The following is a 15,599-nucleotide window of genomic DNA, read 5'->3' on the forward strand; positions in this document are numbered from 1 at the left end:
CGAGGACTAACCAAGGACAGTGATCGCTGAAGTGCTGTTTCATCACGTCATCCAAGAGCGACGTCAGGAACCACTGATTTGCCTATGAATCTTACAGGCTCAAATACGCCTTTCTCAGTGGGAAGCTGCAGTTGAGGTTCCAGGACTGCTGAACCATCTCTGCTCTGGCGAGAGGGTGCGGTGAGCCCTCAAACAGAAGCCGTGTGCTCCTCTCCACGTCCGTCTGAGCAGCTGCAGACAGCACGGCACGTGTGTCTGTGCAACGTCAGGAAGGCAGAGAAGCTTCCGGAACAAAGGCTGCAAGCCCACTCTCAGCCAGCAAGGACAGCCACAAGACCCACAGGCCATCTGAGCACAGCCAGAGGACAGAAGCAGGGACAGCCACGTGGACAGAGGCGACTACCGTCAAGGCTCCGGTGGACCCAGAGCAGCGGAGATGCTTCAGGGCCCAGCAAATGCGAGTCCCTTTTTTAAAACTTGTCTCTTAGCCCCTCCTTCGCAAAAGAAGAAAAGAAATTAAAACTTTAGCTGAGAACAACTATCCAGGTCAAGCTGACTTGTGTACACTGTTAATATCCGGCTTGCCCCTCACTGGCTGAGGCCCGCACTCAGACACGCAGCCCCACGGCGAGGAGCCGGGAGCCTCTGAGGGGCAAAGCAAACACCTAGAGGCCGGTTTCCCTCAATAATGACCCTGAAGAAGCCGTAGAAACTCTTAACGTGACTAACCCTCAATCACGGATTCTAAGTGTCCTTAACGCCCTCTGACAACCGCAAGCACGCGTGTGGCCCTTCCCCACAGCCCGCGCTCAGCGCCGACTGCGGACAAAGCCTCTGTGTACCTGCCCAAGGTGCCAGATGAACACGCAGCTTTCTTCACAGATGCTACTTTACCAAAAAGAACCAACAGATGAACTACGACAATCAAGGCGCGAAAGTGAAAAGTGAGCCTGTCACTTCAAAGGGAAAGAAACCTCGTATTTCTTGCCAATGACAAAATTTGGCCATCCAATTAAAACCAGAACTTTGAAAAAACTACCAAGAGCCTGACAGCTCCCTAATGTTCAGTTTTCCAATGTGATCAGTGGGATTATCAAAAAAGGTGATTTATACTGTAAACGGAAATACATACTAACATCTGGAAATCGGTGTAACTCAAGGAACCCATACTTTCCACAAAAGCAAATTCATGTGTGAGAAAACCACGCAAGGTAAAAAATCCACTCAAAACACAGGGTAGATGCTGGACTTTAACGTCACAAAGTAAGGAAACTCCACTGATTCCACAGTGTGGAATCCAGATTCCAGACTGTGACTAATATTTAAGACGCTACTCTTGCTGGCATTTCAGCACAGCACCTGGAACACCCGTAGCCGTGTGAGCAGACTGTTAGGACACTCCCCCCTTCCACACAGACACCCGTGTGAGCCCGGATTTCCCTCACATACATTCATCAGAACAACCTATCACAGGACACAGAAGGCAGACGCGAGCAGAGAGTCACGCAGGTGCAGGACAAGCCGCTCTTCCCTTTATGCCACGTCGACGGGCTGCTTTTACTTTGCTTTTGGTTCTGAAAGTACACAGCTCTTTTCCACTAAAGTACCTGTTTCATATGAACATATAATGGGCTACTGCTATTTTGACTGAATTACTAAGCAGGTAGTTTCAACACTTTTCAGTAATATGTAATAATACTTATGAACGAAAGCTCTTTAGGGTCCTGAAGAAATTTTCAGAATGTCAAGGATTACTTAGATCAAACAGTTTGAGAACTGATGTCTTCAATGAAACATACCAATGGATATTTTACAGTTATAATGAGCAACTGGGGAAGACTGAGGGCAGGAGGATGAGACGGGTGGATGGCATCATCGCCCCAACAGACATGAGTCTGAGCAAACTCTGGGAGATAGTGAAGGGCAGGGAAGCCTGGTGCGTTGCAGTCTGGGGTGGGGGTGGGGTGGGGGCAGGTCACAAAAGTGACAAGATAGCGACTGAACGACAATGGACAACCGTTTAAATAGCAAAAGATTTCCCTGGGGAGAACTGAACCAGGCTTCTGAGGAGAACTACAACACTTAAGAAGCATCTATCCAGCAAGAGGACTAAAACAGAAACCTCTCCAGATAAACCTCATGTCAATCCCATTTAGAAACAAGCACTGGATGACAAGCGGTTGATTCAAACTAGAGGATATTTATTTAATTAGGTAATCTTGGCTGAAGATTCACCTCATGGCAAAGAGATGAGGAAACAATGGAAAACTGAGAGAGACTTTATTTTGTTGGGCTCCAAAATCACTGCAGATGGTGACTGCAGCCATGAAATTAAAAGACGCTTGCTCCATGGAAGAAAAGTTATGACCAACTTAGTGTATTAACAAGCAGAGACATTAATTTGCCAACAAAGGTCCATCTAGTAAAAGCTATGGATGTGAGAGTTGGACTATAAAGAAAGCTGAGCGCTAAAGACTTGATGGTTTTGAACTGTGGTATTGGAGAAGACTCTTGAGGGTCCCTTGGACTGCAAGGAGATCCAACCAGTCAGTCCCAAAAGAAATCAGTCCTAAATATTCATTGGAAGGACTGATGCTGAAGCTGAAACTCCAATACTTTGGCTACCTGATGCGAAGAACTGACTCACTAGAAAAAACCTTGATGCTGGGAAAGATTGAAGGCAGGAGGAGAAGGGGACAACAGAGGATGAGATGGTTGGATAGCATCACTGATTTGATGAGTTTGAGCAAGCTCCAGGAACTGATGAAGGACAGGGAAGCCTAGCATGCTGCAGTCCACAGGGTCGCAAAGAATCGGACATGACTGAGCGACTGGACTGAACTGCCTGAAGAAATCTGGGATAGACACCAGGTCACTCAGGTCTGACCTAAATCAAACCCCTTCTGATTATATAGCAGAAGTGACAAATAGATTAAAGGGATTAGATCCAATAGACAGAGTGCCTGAAGAGCTATGGACAGAGGCTGGCAACACTGTGCAGGGAAGCGTGACCAAAACCACCCCAAAGGAAAAAAATGCAAGAAGGCAAAACGGTTGTCTGAGGAGGCCTTACAAATAGCTGGGAAAAGAAAAGTGAAGGGCAAAGGAGAAAGGGAAATATATACCCAACTAAATGCAGAGTTTCAGAGAATACCAGGGAGAGATAAGAAAGCCTTCTTAAGTGAACAATGCAAAGAACTAGAGGAAAACAACAGAATGGGAAAGACTAGAGATCTCTTCCGTCAGGAAGCATTTAACAGGAGGCTTCCTGTGTGCTGTGTTGGATCTGTCAGGAATTCTCTGCTCCTTATTAATTCCTGAATATTCAGGAATCAAGAGGAGAGGCAAGCGTCTCCCAGGACTGAGGAATCCAGGCATTTCCTTCATTAGTGTTTCTATATGGTGATAAGTACCCTCTTTCTTCTTGTGAACCACACCGTAAAAGTGATTGTTTACAACTCTCTCTCTCTTTAATATGGATCGCCTATGTTTTGTAAGCCTGGAATTTTAATCTTTATCTTTGCTGAGAATAACTACCTTGTAAGACAGTATATATGCCCACACCATGTTGATTAAAACACCTTTGCTCCATCAGAGCTCTGGTCTCCGTGTCTGTCTTTCTCTCTCTCTCCCTCTCTCTCTTTTTCAGGCTGATCCCCTGGAGCACTGAGGCTCTCTGAGTTTACTTTCCTGCCTGGGCTTCTAAGACCCTCTCGAGAAGGCGCTCTGCATCTTCACCCCATCGAGAGGGCACCTGAGGCCTCTGTGAACAGAGCAAGTCCCATGTCAGGGGCTTTACTGGCTTTCTGTGTAAACCAAGGAATATCAGCCTCTTTCTCTCCTTTACTTTCTTAGTGGTCGACTCCGGACCACCAGGTTCTGGTCCATTAAAGGACCTCAACACTCTTCAAGAAAACTGAGATACCAAGGGAACATTTCATGAAAAGATGAGCATGATAAAGGACAGAAATGGTATGAACCTAATAGAAGCAGAAAATATTAAGAGGTGGCAAGAATACACAGAACTGTACCCAAAAAAGGTCTTAATAACCTGGATAACCACGATGATGTGGTCACTCACCTAAAGCCAGACATCCTGGAGTCTGAAGTCAAATGGGCCTTGAAGCATCACTACAAACAAAGCTACTGGAGGTGATGGAATTCCAGTTGAGCTATTTCAAATCCTAAAAGATGATGCTGTGAAAGTGTTGCACTCAATATGCCAGCGAACTTGGAAAACTCAGCACGGGACTGGAAAAGGTCAGTTTTCATTCCAATCTCAAAGAAGGGCAAAGGAATGCTCAAAATTCTCCAAGCTAGGCTTCAACGGTATGTGAACCAAGAACTTCCAGATGTTCAAGCTGGATATAGAAAAGGCAGAGGAATCAGAGATCAAATTGTCAACATCTGCTATATCATTGAAAAAGCAAAGGAGTTCCAGAAAAACATCTATTTCTGCTTTATTGACTCTGCTAAAGCCTTTGACTGTGTGGATCACAACAAATTGTGGAAAATTCTTAGAGAGATGGGAACACCAGGCCACCTTCCCTGCCTCCTGAGCAATCTGTATGCAGGTCAGGAAGCAGCAGAACCAGACGTGGAACAGTAAACTAGTTCAGAATTGGGAATGGGTGCGTCAAGGCTGTACACTGTCACCCTGCTTATTTAACTTGCACATGCAGAGTGCATCGTGAGAAACGCCAGGCTGGATGAAGCACAAGCTGGAATCAAGACTGCCTGGAGAAATACCAGCAACCTCGGATATACAGATGATACCATTTTAATGGCAGAAAGTGAAGAACAACTAAAAAGCCTCTTGATGAAAGCAGAAGGGGAGAGTGAAAAAGGTGGCTTAAAACTCAACAATCAAAAAACTAAGATCATGGCATCTGTTTCCATCACTTCACGTCAAATAGAAGGGGAAAAATGGAAAGAATAGCAAATTTTACATTTTTGGGCTCCAAAATCACTGCGGAAGGTGACTGCAGCCATGAAATCAAAGGATGGTTGCTCCTTAGAAGAAAAGTTATGACAAATGTAGACCGTGTATTAAAAAAGCACAGACATCACTTTGCTGACAAAGGTCTGTAGAGTCAAAAGTATCGTTTTTCCAGTAATCATGTTCGGATGTGAGAGTTGGACTAAAAAGAAGTCTGAGCGCAGGAGAATTCATGATTTTGAACTACGGTGCTGGAGAAGACTCTTGAGAGTCCCCTGGACTGCAAGGAGATCAAACCAGTCCATTCTAAAGGAAATCAACCCTGAATATTCACTGGAAGAACTGATGCTGAAGCTGAAGCTCTAATACTTCGGCCACCTCATGTGAAGAGCTGACTCATTTGATGCTGGGAAAGACTGAAGGCAGGAGGAGAAGGGGACGACAGAGGATGAAATGGTTGGATGGCATCACCGACTCAATGGACACGGGTTTGAGTAAACCCCGGGAGTTGGTGATGGTCAGGGAGGCCTGGCGTGCTGCAGTCCATGTCCATGGGGTCACAAAGAGTCAGATATGACTCAGCGACTGAACAACAACAATCTTGGTTACAAAAAGCATCGTGTTCATTTCCCCCAAACCACATGATATACTTTTTACAATTAGTGTAATTAGCTAAACATCTTAACCTCGATTTGATTTGAAGTCATATATCCCTCCAATTTGACCTTTTGAGGCCAGATGACTTTTATAGCCAGTATTCAAAAAAGCCTCTTTTTCAACCAGCAGTTCCAAAAAAAATCAAAAATTTTCCTATTATGTTTGCTTAGGTTGATCAACTCTATAAGCTTTCCTCATACTTCCTTACCATATAAAATATTTCATAACTATTCATAATATTATGAACCATTTTGTAATTCAGATTATCAGTGAATCTCTCCCACTCTGCATGTCTGCCAGTCTGCAACTCCACAGGTTAAGATTTAGCTAACCCCCTACAGAATATGTCACTAAAAGCTGCTAATACTTTAACTGGAAGGATGGAAGACGGTATTTTCAAATAGGTACTGAAATTCGAGGAGGAGACAGTGCTTCAGAGGTTAAGGACACTCTCTGCCCAGGAGTCATATACTGTGTCGGGAGGTCAAATGTGCCCTCTTGGCCTGTGCTAGTAAGGAGCACGAGTCAGCTGCTCCTTGCTTGGCTGCAAAATCTCTCTGGCTCTGGAAGGAGACCAGCTGGGACACTTAGCCAGGGGCCATACCATCACCAGACAGAATTCTGGGAGCCAATGTTCTCAAGACAGTTCTTCATCCTTAGATGACTGAGCCAAATTCCAGAGGTAATGTCACCCCAGCGCGGCAGGTACCAAACAGGAGAAATGTGTCTTCTCTTCCCCCTCGCGTCTCCCCTTCCTTTTCTTTACCTCAGCGTAACTTCCGCTCTCTTCCTTGCCAGCTCCATGATCACTCCCGTCTATGACTCTCACACCCCTGACACGGTGTCCGTGTAAGAATGACACCGTGAGGAACAACGCCGTGAGGATGTCCGAGACACCGCCACCAGCCTCGTGTGACAGCGCCCGTCTGCAGAGTCATCCGGGAGGAGGCAGAGCGGCACACCTGTCAGATGCCCCGCCTGGCACTCCACAGGGCATGGCAGGGGCCGGGCAGACCCGGGCTCGCGACCAGCCCTGCCAGTGCGCACAGTCCCGAGTGAGGACGCAGCCTGAACACCAGGGCTCAGCTGGGGGTGGGGACACCACCACCTCGCAGGCTTTGTGAGGGTTCAGAGGGTATAGCCTTGGCACAGTGCCTGGCGCTGTTTCTAAGCCAACGGTTCAACTCAACAGCAACAGCCTTCCCAGGAAAAAGCATGAATCCTACTTCATCCTCACGCACCGCTGCCCTCCAGCTCTAGACTCTGAGCCAGCAGGATCACGGAGCCTGTTCCCTACGCCTGCCTTCAGGAAACCCCTGTAGCGCCTGGGATGCTGTGGGGCCCTAGGTCAGAAGCCACGGGAGTCAAACAGTCTGTCCACAGTCAACTAAAGCGGACCCTGTCAGGCAGGCCAGCCCACAGAGCTGCAGGCAGACGCTCTCGGGCACCTGCTGCTGCTGCTGCTAAGTCACTTCAGTCGTGTCCGACTCTGTGCGACCCCATAGACGGCAGCCCACCAGGCTCCCCCGTCCCTGGGATTCTCCAGGCAAGACCACTGGAGTGGGTTGCCATTTCCTTCTCCAATGCATGAAAGTGAAAAGTGAAAGTGAAGTCTCTCAGTCGTGTCCGACTCTTCGTGACCCCATGGATTACAGCCCACCAGGCTCCTCCGTCCATGGTATTTTCCAGGCAAGAGTACTGGAGTGGGGTGCCACTGCCTTCTCCGCTCAGGCATCTAAGGGGGACCATTCTCTGTTCTTTGTCTTGGGGAATTTGTTTCCCTCTAGGAGGGTTTCCATGATGGCTAAAGAATCCGCCTGCAATGCGGGAGCCCTGGGTTTGGGTCTCTGGGTTGGAAGACCCCTGGAGAAGGGAACGGCTACCCAGTCCAGTATTCTTGCCTGGTGAGTCCCCAAGGACAGAAGAGCCTGTCGGGCTGCAGTGCGCGTGGTTGCAATGAGCCGGACACAACTGAGCGACTTTCCCCTTCACTAGGAGAATGAGTATGACTAAAGGAAGAGAAACAAACAGTCCTTGAGAGGCTTCTCAGCTAAACACAGACTACATTAGACGCTTCTGCCCACTCCCTCTGCAGCTGTGCTGCGCCTCTTCCGGGCCTCAGTGAGGGGCGGGCAGGCGGCCACCTACGAAGCCACGGCCCCCACGCAGGGCTGCACGGGCCTCCCATGGAACAGGCCAAGACACTAAAGGGCTTTCTGATGTCACTTTCGACACAGAATATTACTAAAGTAACAACCTGTTCTAAGCTCCTTGAGAAAAGGAGATATTATTTAATTATTAGTCCAGAAGGCTACCAGAGAAATTGCCAGGTAATCATTTAAAGCTTCCTAGAACCAGCATGTCACCGTTCCCTGGCAATAAGCATCTCTCCCCCAGGAAAAAGGCTTGACTTCAGGGCCTGGAGAAAAGGGAGCACCACCCCCCTCAACTGTACCTTGCCCTGCCCTCTCTATCAGAGGCAGGAGCAGCTGACGGCGTTAATCTGGGAGTGTGAGGGAGGCCTCACAGAACAAAGCTGCCTCCATCCCCAGAATAGCCCGCAACTGTCACCGCCACCGCACGCCACGGGCCCAGAGCCGACCTCGCTGCCGTGTCTCAGAGCCTGCCCTGGCCTGGAGGAGCGTCCCCCCAGGCCCGTGCACTCCGGTGCAGGCGCAGCACACTGACGCCGGGCTCTGGGCAGCCGGATTTCCCGGCCTCGATCCCACAGATCACGCTGGGGGATGAGGTTGCTGGGGGGTGATGATGCCAGGGGTGGGGCGGGGAGGGGGCGCCCGGGGGCGGGGGTGGCGCGGGGGAGAGGGCGACACTGGGGGAGGGCGACGCTGGAGACGCGGCCCCTTCCACACCTTTCACTATCTTGTCCTCTATCCTCCAAACTTGCATAACCCAGTAATAACAATTTATAGTTTATATAACTCAAAATTTATATAATTCCCAAAATTATGCAATGTCTACTTTATGCTGAAAACCCTAAATGCCTGGACATAACAGCAAAGAGCCAAATTTCTTTCACACAAGTGCTTATCACCAAGCACCGGAATCACCTACATGCAGTCTCAAGTCCACCAGCAAAGCCAGAGTGCAGCTCCCACAAGGGAGGGCGCTCTGGAGATTTGTTCACTGATAGATCCCAAATACCAGGACCACACTTGGCACCCAGCAGGTCCCCAACAGACGTCTGTGGAAAAGAACAAACGCCCAAACACATAGAAACTCCCATTTTCTACAGATTCAGGTGACTCCTGGCTACCTGGACTCTAAGACCTCTCCAGACTCATCCCACTGAGAGCAGACGGCACGTCCTGGGGTGGGCCGGCCCCACTGAGGGCAGCATGCTGACGCCGCACGGCTTGTGCTGGGCACGCATCTCCATCCACCGGGCAGCGGCGGAATGGTAGCCTAGCGGGGTGCGTCCACTTCCTAACCCAGGAGCCGGAGGGGGACCCGACTCAAACACGGGGGCCCTGCGGGTGTAGGCAGGTTACGGTCTCCAGGTGCGGAAGTGTCCTGGATGACCCGAGGGGCCCCAAATCCAACCAGCGTCCTGCTAAGAGGTAGACAAGCAGGCAGGGGAGAGCTGGCGAAGACAGGAGAGGAGCGGCAGAGTGCCTGGGGCAGAGCCTGGAGCACGCTGGCCGTCACCAGGAGCTGGGAGACTAGAGGAGAGCCTCTCCCTGGAGCTCCAGGGCCAGGGCGGCCCCAACGCACCCTGACTTCAGGCTTCAGCCTCCCACCTCGAGAGCCGTGAGGGGACAGGCTCCTGCTGTTTCCAGCCACCAAGCTCGTGGTGGTTGGCTACAGACCACAGGGCCCCGACACGCCTGACATGGAGCAGGCATCAGCCCCGCAAGGACCGGCGGCAACCTCGCCCTTGGTGCCAACGGGGGTCACTGCAGCCAGTCACCGCTTCTCTGCCAGATGAAAATGGTCAGGAAATCAACTACACCACTTCTTAAGACACAGCTGCATTTTACCAGAAGGTTTTAAAATCAATTTTCAGCCCAAAGAGCAAATGCCCTGAAAGGCCTGACCATGTGCTCTCGTCAGACGCGCTGCTGAAAGCACCGCCTGAGGACTGGGGCCATGGCGGGCGGGGACGTGGGAGGGCTGAACCACGAGGCTGTGGACCCGACACGGCTCAGCTCACAGGCCCCAGGCTTCACCGACACGGCTCAGCTCACAGGCCCCGGGCTCCAGCAGGGCAGCCTCAGCATGCCATCAGACGCCTTCGAGCGGAGTCAAGGCGGCCCAGGCCTCAATACATTTGGATAAACCCTGAGCAGATAAGCCCTTCAAAAAGGCTCTACTTTACTGTAGCTCAGACCGCCTGACCCACGACTGAGTCAAGCGTCCACTGCGGCCACAGAGAGCCTGCCTGTCGGGGATCACGACGGCAGACTGTCCAACGCAACAGGTGCCCCAGCACCGCCAGCCTGGCTCAGGGCTCTGGGCTGCGGGCATGGGTGGCTTGGCCCCAGTGGTGAGAACTATATCTGAAGATGCGCTCAGCGCTCGGGCCGGCTCTGGACACAGATCTGTGGCCTTTCAGGGGAGAGAGCCGACAGAGGCAGCACAAGTATTTTCCATGCAGTGTCACATGACCAAGATTCTTGCTCTCAGTAAACTGGCATCCTGTCCCCAAGGCTGTAACCGGCTATAATCTGCGGCCAGAGAAACCTTCCTTCAGTTAAGAGCAAGCACCTTATTGTCTGAGGTTGACACTGTTTTGATTTCAAACACATGTTCACTCGGGGTCTAACAGGACCGCCTAGAAGTGCCACCACCCTTACCCTTCAAATAAGGTCTCCCTCACCGTCCCTGGGCATTGAAATGAAGAAATGCCCACTGAGCTGTCAAACAGGCATCACGTGGCAATTTCTGTACTACATACAAAGGCTGTGCCCAGCGACCCTAACTTGTCATCGAGGCGGGTTTTTGAAAAGTCAAGAAGAAGATGAAGGGCCTGGAAGATGAACGCAGCATTTTCTCAAAGCCCATGATTCGTCTCAGATAGAAGTTTCGTAGTCCAGTCTCCAAACCTCAACCCTGTCATGCACGGAGGGTCCTAACACCGAGGGACCGCGAGTGAGGCCGAGTAACTGGCAAATCCCAGGCGAGCGCTTCTCTCAGACCAAGGGTGCACGTGTCAGGGGTCACACCGACCACGGAGCCCGCGTCATGGATCACACGCCGACCACAGAGCCTGCGTCAGGGGTCACACACCGAACTCGGAGCCCACGTCATGGGTCACACGCTGACCGCAGAGCCCGCGTCATGGATCACACGCCGACGGCAGAGCCCGCGTCAGGGGTCACACACTGAACTCGGAGCCCGAGTCAGGGGTCACACACCGACCACGGAGCCCACATCATGGATCACACGCCGACCACAGGGCCCGTGTCAGGGGGTCACACGCCGAACTCGGGGCCCAGGTCAGGGGTCACACGCCGACCGTGGGGCCTGCGTCAGGGGTCTCAAACAAGCGAAGGCCCACAGGGCACCGAGTGTCCAGCATATGAGATGCTCTGTGAGCAGCAGCGGCTACCGTGACCACATTCTGTATATCACCACACTTGCTGAGTCCCTAGGAAAAGGCAGAAAGTATCCGCTGCATTTAAAATAGACAGAAATGAGGTATAAACTCTGGGTGAGCTCAGACCACAGCAGCAGCCCTGCCGTTAACAAGAGAAGGAGGTGCACAGAGGAGATCGGAGGACCGGGAGACACAGAGAGCAGCTCACGGGGCCCTGGGCCACAGACCGGGTCTTGCCAAGACAGGGTCACCAGCTGTCGAAAGCCATCAAGTCCCTGTTAGCACAAGAGGAGAAGCTGGGAAGACATATCCAGCACTGACACGCATCACCGAAGAACAGGTTAGACTCTTCCTAGCGACCTGTCCAGGGTGTGAGGTGCTGTCACACCCTGGGAACATTTTCTGAGGCCAACATTATGCCAGACACCGTCCTTTGGAAAACAGGGAGGAATCAAAAACGAGTAAGACTTTACCATTTAGTGGTAGAACAGTCATTCAAATATACACGTCACAGGAGTGAGAGTCTAAAGTAACAAAAGAGCTAAGTACAGTGTCAGAGGACAGACATCATGAACTCTGGGGGTCATGGGAAGCACCTCCCAAAATGGATGTTATTCACCCCTGTTATAAAGGAGAAGGAGTCACCAGATGAAAACAGAGGCATAAAGAGAATCAGAAGAAAGTGAAGTGAAAGTCACTCAGTCGTGTCCGACTCTTTGGGACCCAATGGACTATACAGTCCATGGCGTTCTCCAGGCCAGAGAATTGGGGTGGGCAGCCTTTCCCTTCTCCAGGGGATCTTCCCAACCCCTGGATCGAGTCCAGGCCTCCTGCACTGCAGGTGGATTCTTTACCAGCTGAGCCACCAGGGAAGCCCAATTAGAAGAAAGGGAGCAGGACACACAAGGGTCTAGAGGAGAGGAGCAAAACCAGTTTTCTGGAACGGTGAGGAGTCTGGCCAGTCTGCGCTCCGTTGGGGGTGGGGCCCACATGAACACGGGCACACGGCTTCACCTGCTGGACCGAAGTGCTCAGACAGGCGGGCAGGGTGGAGCGCAGCAGTGGAGGCCGCCCCTGAGGCAGCAGGGAGGGCCTGCGGCTTTGAAGACAGGAATGGGGTCGTGGGGACTGCGTCCGAGGGTGAGAACAGACGCCCGACTGCCAGCAGGAAGAGCCTCGCTGCTGCCCGAGGGAAGCAGGTACAGCGAGGCCAGAGGAGGGGTCCTGAAGGGGCACCGGTGTGGAGGTGGGGAAGGACGCGCCCAGCCGCCCAGCGGTCAGGACGCAGCGCTTCACTGCGGTGGCCCAGGTCCAGTTCCTGGTCCGGGAACTGAGGCTCCACAGCCGAGAGGCAGGGTCTACACAGGTGCTTTCATGAACAGATCGGCTGAAGCACTGCTGATACACACGCCTGGTCTCTGGCACACAGCGCAGTGAGGCAGGTATATACACTTCACATTATTTCCATCATCGCAGGACGCTGACCAGCGCCCTCGGGGCCGGGACGCCGGCTGTGCAGCAGGGCCTCGGCGCGGCATCTGCTGACGGCGCTCAGGGTGTCTCCATGTCTTGGCTGCTGCAAACAGCGCTGCAGTGAACACTGGGACGCATGTAACTCCTTGAATCATAGTTCTGTCTGATACATGCCCAGGAGAGGAGGACTGCTGGATCATACGGTAACTCTATTTTTCAGTTTTCTAAGGATAATCAATTTTGCTAATAATATAAATTCACTACTGGGGATAAAAGAGAAACTACTAAAAATTTTTTTAAATGTAAAGTTCTTTTTCCTGAAACCATCCACCACAATAATTTAGGGAACATGGCCCTAGTCCAACTCTCAGATTACTTTTGAATTAACGGAGCTGGAGAAGACTCTTGAGAGTCCCCCGGCCTGCAAGGAGATCAAACCAGTCCATTCTAAAGGAAATCAACCCTGAATTTTCATTGGAAGGACTGATGCTGAAGCTCTAATACTTAGGCCACCTGATGAGAAGAACTGACTCACTTGAAAAGACCCTGATGCTGGGGAAGACTGAAGGCAGGAGGAGAGCGCAGCAGAGGATGGGATGGTTGGATGGCATCACGGACTCATGAGTTTGAGCAAGCTCCAGGAGACAGTGAAGGACAGGGAGGCCTGACGTGCTGCAGTCCAGGGGGTCGCAACGAGTCGGGCACGACTGAGCGACTGAACGACAGCGGCAAACTGCACAGAACCAGTGACCCCCACAGCCTGGTGTGCATCCTCCTAAAGTGCGGGCTAGACACATGCACCTCTACACGGACAGTTTTTTACACATCTTTTAGGCTTTTAAAAACACAAATAGAATCGCTTCTCGGCCTTTTGGCTAAGATCAAGTGTAGTATCTGTTCTTATCAGTTTAATATTTGATACATCCTCTATCCGAGGACAATATATTAAATGGATTTTTGGGATTAGGAGTTGGAATAGGAGCTTGCTCCGTCCACTCCACGCATCGACCCGGTATTGCAGTACGTCCAGGAACGGTGCACAAAAGAAAAAAAGAAAGGAAAAAAAAAAAATAAAAACACAAATAGGGATATATTATTTGTATTTCTCTCACTAAAAACTTCTTTTGGTTGCTGTGCTCAGGCTCGCTGCGCTCCACGGGGCACGGGAGGCTTGTGCTGGGAGCACAGGCTCTGGGTGAGCAGGCTCCGGCGGCGTGGCGCCCAGGAGTTACGGCACACGAGCTTAGCTGCCCTACGGCTTGTCTTCCCCAATATTTTCACACCTTCCACGTAACTGCACGTCTATCCAAGTCTATCCTTTGTTCACAACTGCGAAAGACTGCCACACTACGAATATATCAATATATTATAATTTACGTAACCCTTCCCCTCTTCATATAAATTTAGGTTTGCTGTAAGTTTTCCTTCATAAACAACAAACTAAAAAACACGTCCGGGGACTTCCCTGGTGGCCCAGTGGCTAAGACTCTGCTCTCCCAATACCGGAGGCCGGGGTTTAGTCCCTCGTCAGGGAATTAGATCCCACATGCTGCAACTGAAATCCAGCAAAGATACATGAACAAATATTAACAAAAACCAGAACACAAACACTTCTGGAGCTTCCCTGGTGGCTCAGCGGTAAAGAATCTGCCTGCCAACGCTGGAGACACGGGTTCACTTCCTGAGCCAGGAAGATCCCACAGGCTGCAGGGCAACTGAGTCCAGGCGCACCCCTCTGAAGCCTCAGGCCCTGGAGCCTGTGCCCACAGCGGGAGCCCCCACGTGTCCCCCCCTGAAGCCTCAGGCCCTGGAGCCTGTGCCCACAGCAGAAACTCCCATGAGTCCCCTCCGAAGCCTCAGGCCCTGGAGCCCGTGCGCACAGCAGGAGCCCCTGCGGTGAGAAGCCTGACCCAGCCGCTCGCTGCGCCCAGAGGAAGATCCAGTGAAGAAATAAACAGAATCACCTTTAAACGAAGAAAACTTCCGTGCACACATCTTTCAGTACACGTGCCAATAAAAGTGAAGAAAACCTGGGGCCAAATAATCTGCACGCGCTTTTATGAATTTCGCCGATCGGCCTCTGAAGAGGCTTCACCCGTTCACAAGAGTGTAAGAGCCCCGTGTCCCAATTCCACGCCCACAGCCACACCTGACAGAGCCAGTGTTTACACTTACGTTAAGGTTCTGAACAAAAACATCGTTTCAGTGTGCCTTTTCCTGATTAATAATCAAAGTGGGCAGTTTCTCAGTTTTTAAGATTTTAAAACTGCTTTACTGAGACACACACCACGTAACGTGCCCACTAAAGTACATAATTCCGTGGTATGCTTGCTCTTCAGTGTTAGTTTCTCTTTTTTAGTACAGTCCGAGTGAATCCATCACCATGGTCAATTTTAGAAAATTTCTGTCTCCTCAAAAAGAAAGCCCACCTGTGAGCCCCCTTCCCCAGCCCTAGGTAACCACTCCTCTACTTCTCATGCTGGCTGATTCCCTGTCTGGGCCCTCATATGAACGGATCATACAGTATGCAGGCTTCTGTGACATCTTTCACGCACATTCTCAAGGTTCATCCAAAGCTATAGCGTGTATCAGTACTTCACTCCTTTCCTTATTTATTTGGCTGCACTCAAGCCGACATTCATCTGCTGTGGCTCTCGGGGTCTAGAGTGCGTGGACTCGGTAGCTTCTGAGTCTCTGGCTTCTCTACTTGTGGTGTGTGGGCTTAGCTGCCCGTGTGGGATCTTGGCTCCTCAGCCAGGGATCAAACCCAAGTTCCCTGCTTTGGAAGGTGGATTCCTAACCACTGGACCTCCAGATAAGCCCCAGGACTTCATAGCACCCCACTCCAGTACTCTTGTCTGGAAAATCCCATGGACAGAGGAGCCTGGTAGGCTGCAGTCCATGGGATCGTGAAGAGTCGGACACGACTGAGCGACTTCACTTTCACTTTTCACTGTCATGCACTGGACAAGG

The 15,599-nt window shown here is 51.1% G+C and overlaps 1 protein-coding gene and 1 non-coding gene across 10 annotated transcripts in view; one reads left to right on the plus strand and one right to left on the minus strand.

The window, feature by feature from the left end:
* The window catches only part of PPP1R12B (protein phosphatase 1 regulatory subunit 12B), a 170,588-nt gene that overhangs the window by 123,444 nt on the left and 31,545 nt on the right, over positions 1–15,599 (minus strand). Inside the window, exon 1 of one of the 9 annotated variants that reach the window (XM_070768782.1) lies at positions 6,363–6,480. The exons of 7 other annotated variants lie outside the window; for them this stretch is intronic. The gene's annotated coding sequence lies outside the window, so the exon portion shown is untranslated. Of the gene's footprint in view, positions 1–11; positions 1,799–6,362; positions 6,481–15,599 lie in introns of those variants that run through there. One more of the 9 variants, XM_070768781.1, reaches the window with a different exon arrangement.
* On the plus strand, positions 13,482–13,672 carry LOC139176573 (U2 spliceosomal RNA). The gene has a single exon (XR_011561034.1). It is a non-coding gene; the product is annotated as a U2 spliceosomal RNA (small nuclear RNA).

This window comes from Bos indicus, chromosome 16 (assembly GCF_029378745.1).
Source record: "Bos indicus isolate NIAB-ARS_2022 breed Sahiwal x Tharparkar chromosome 16, NIAB-ARS_B.indTharparkar_mat_pri_1.0, whole genome shotgun sequence".
Lineage (NCBI taxonomy): Eukaryota > Metazoa > Chordata > Mammalia > Artiodactyla > Bovidae > Bos > Bos indicus.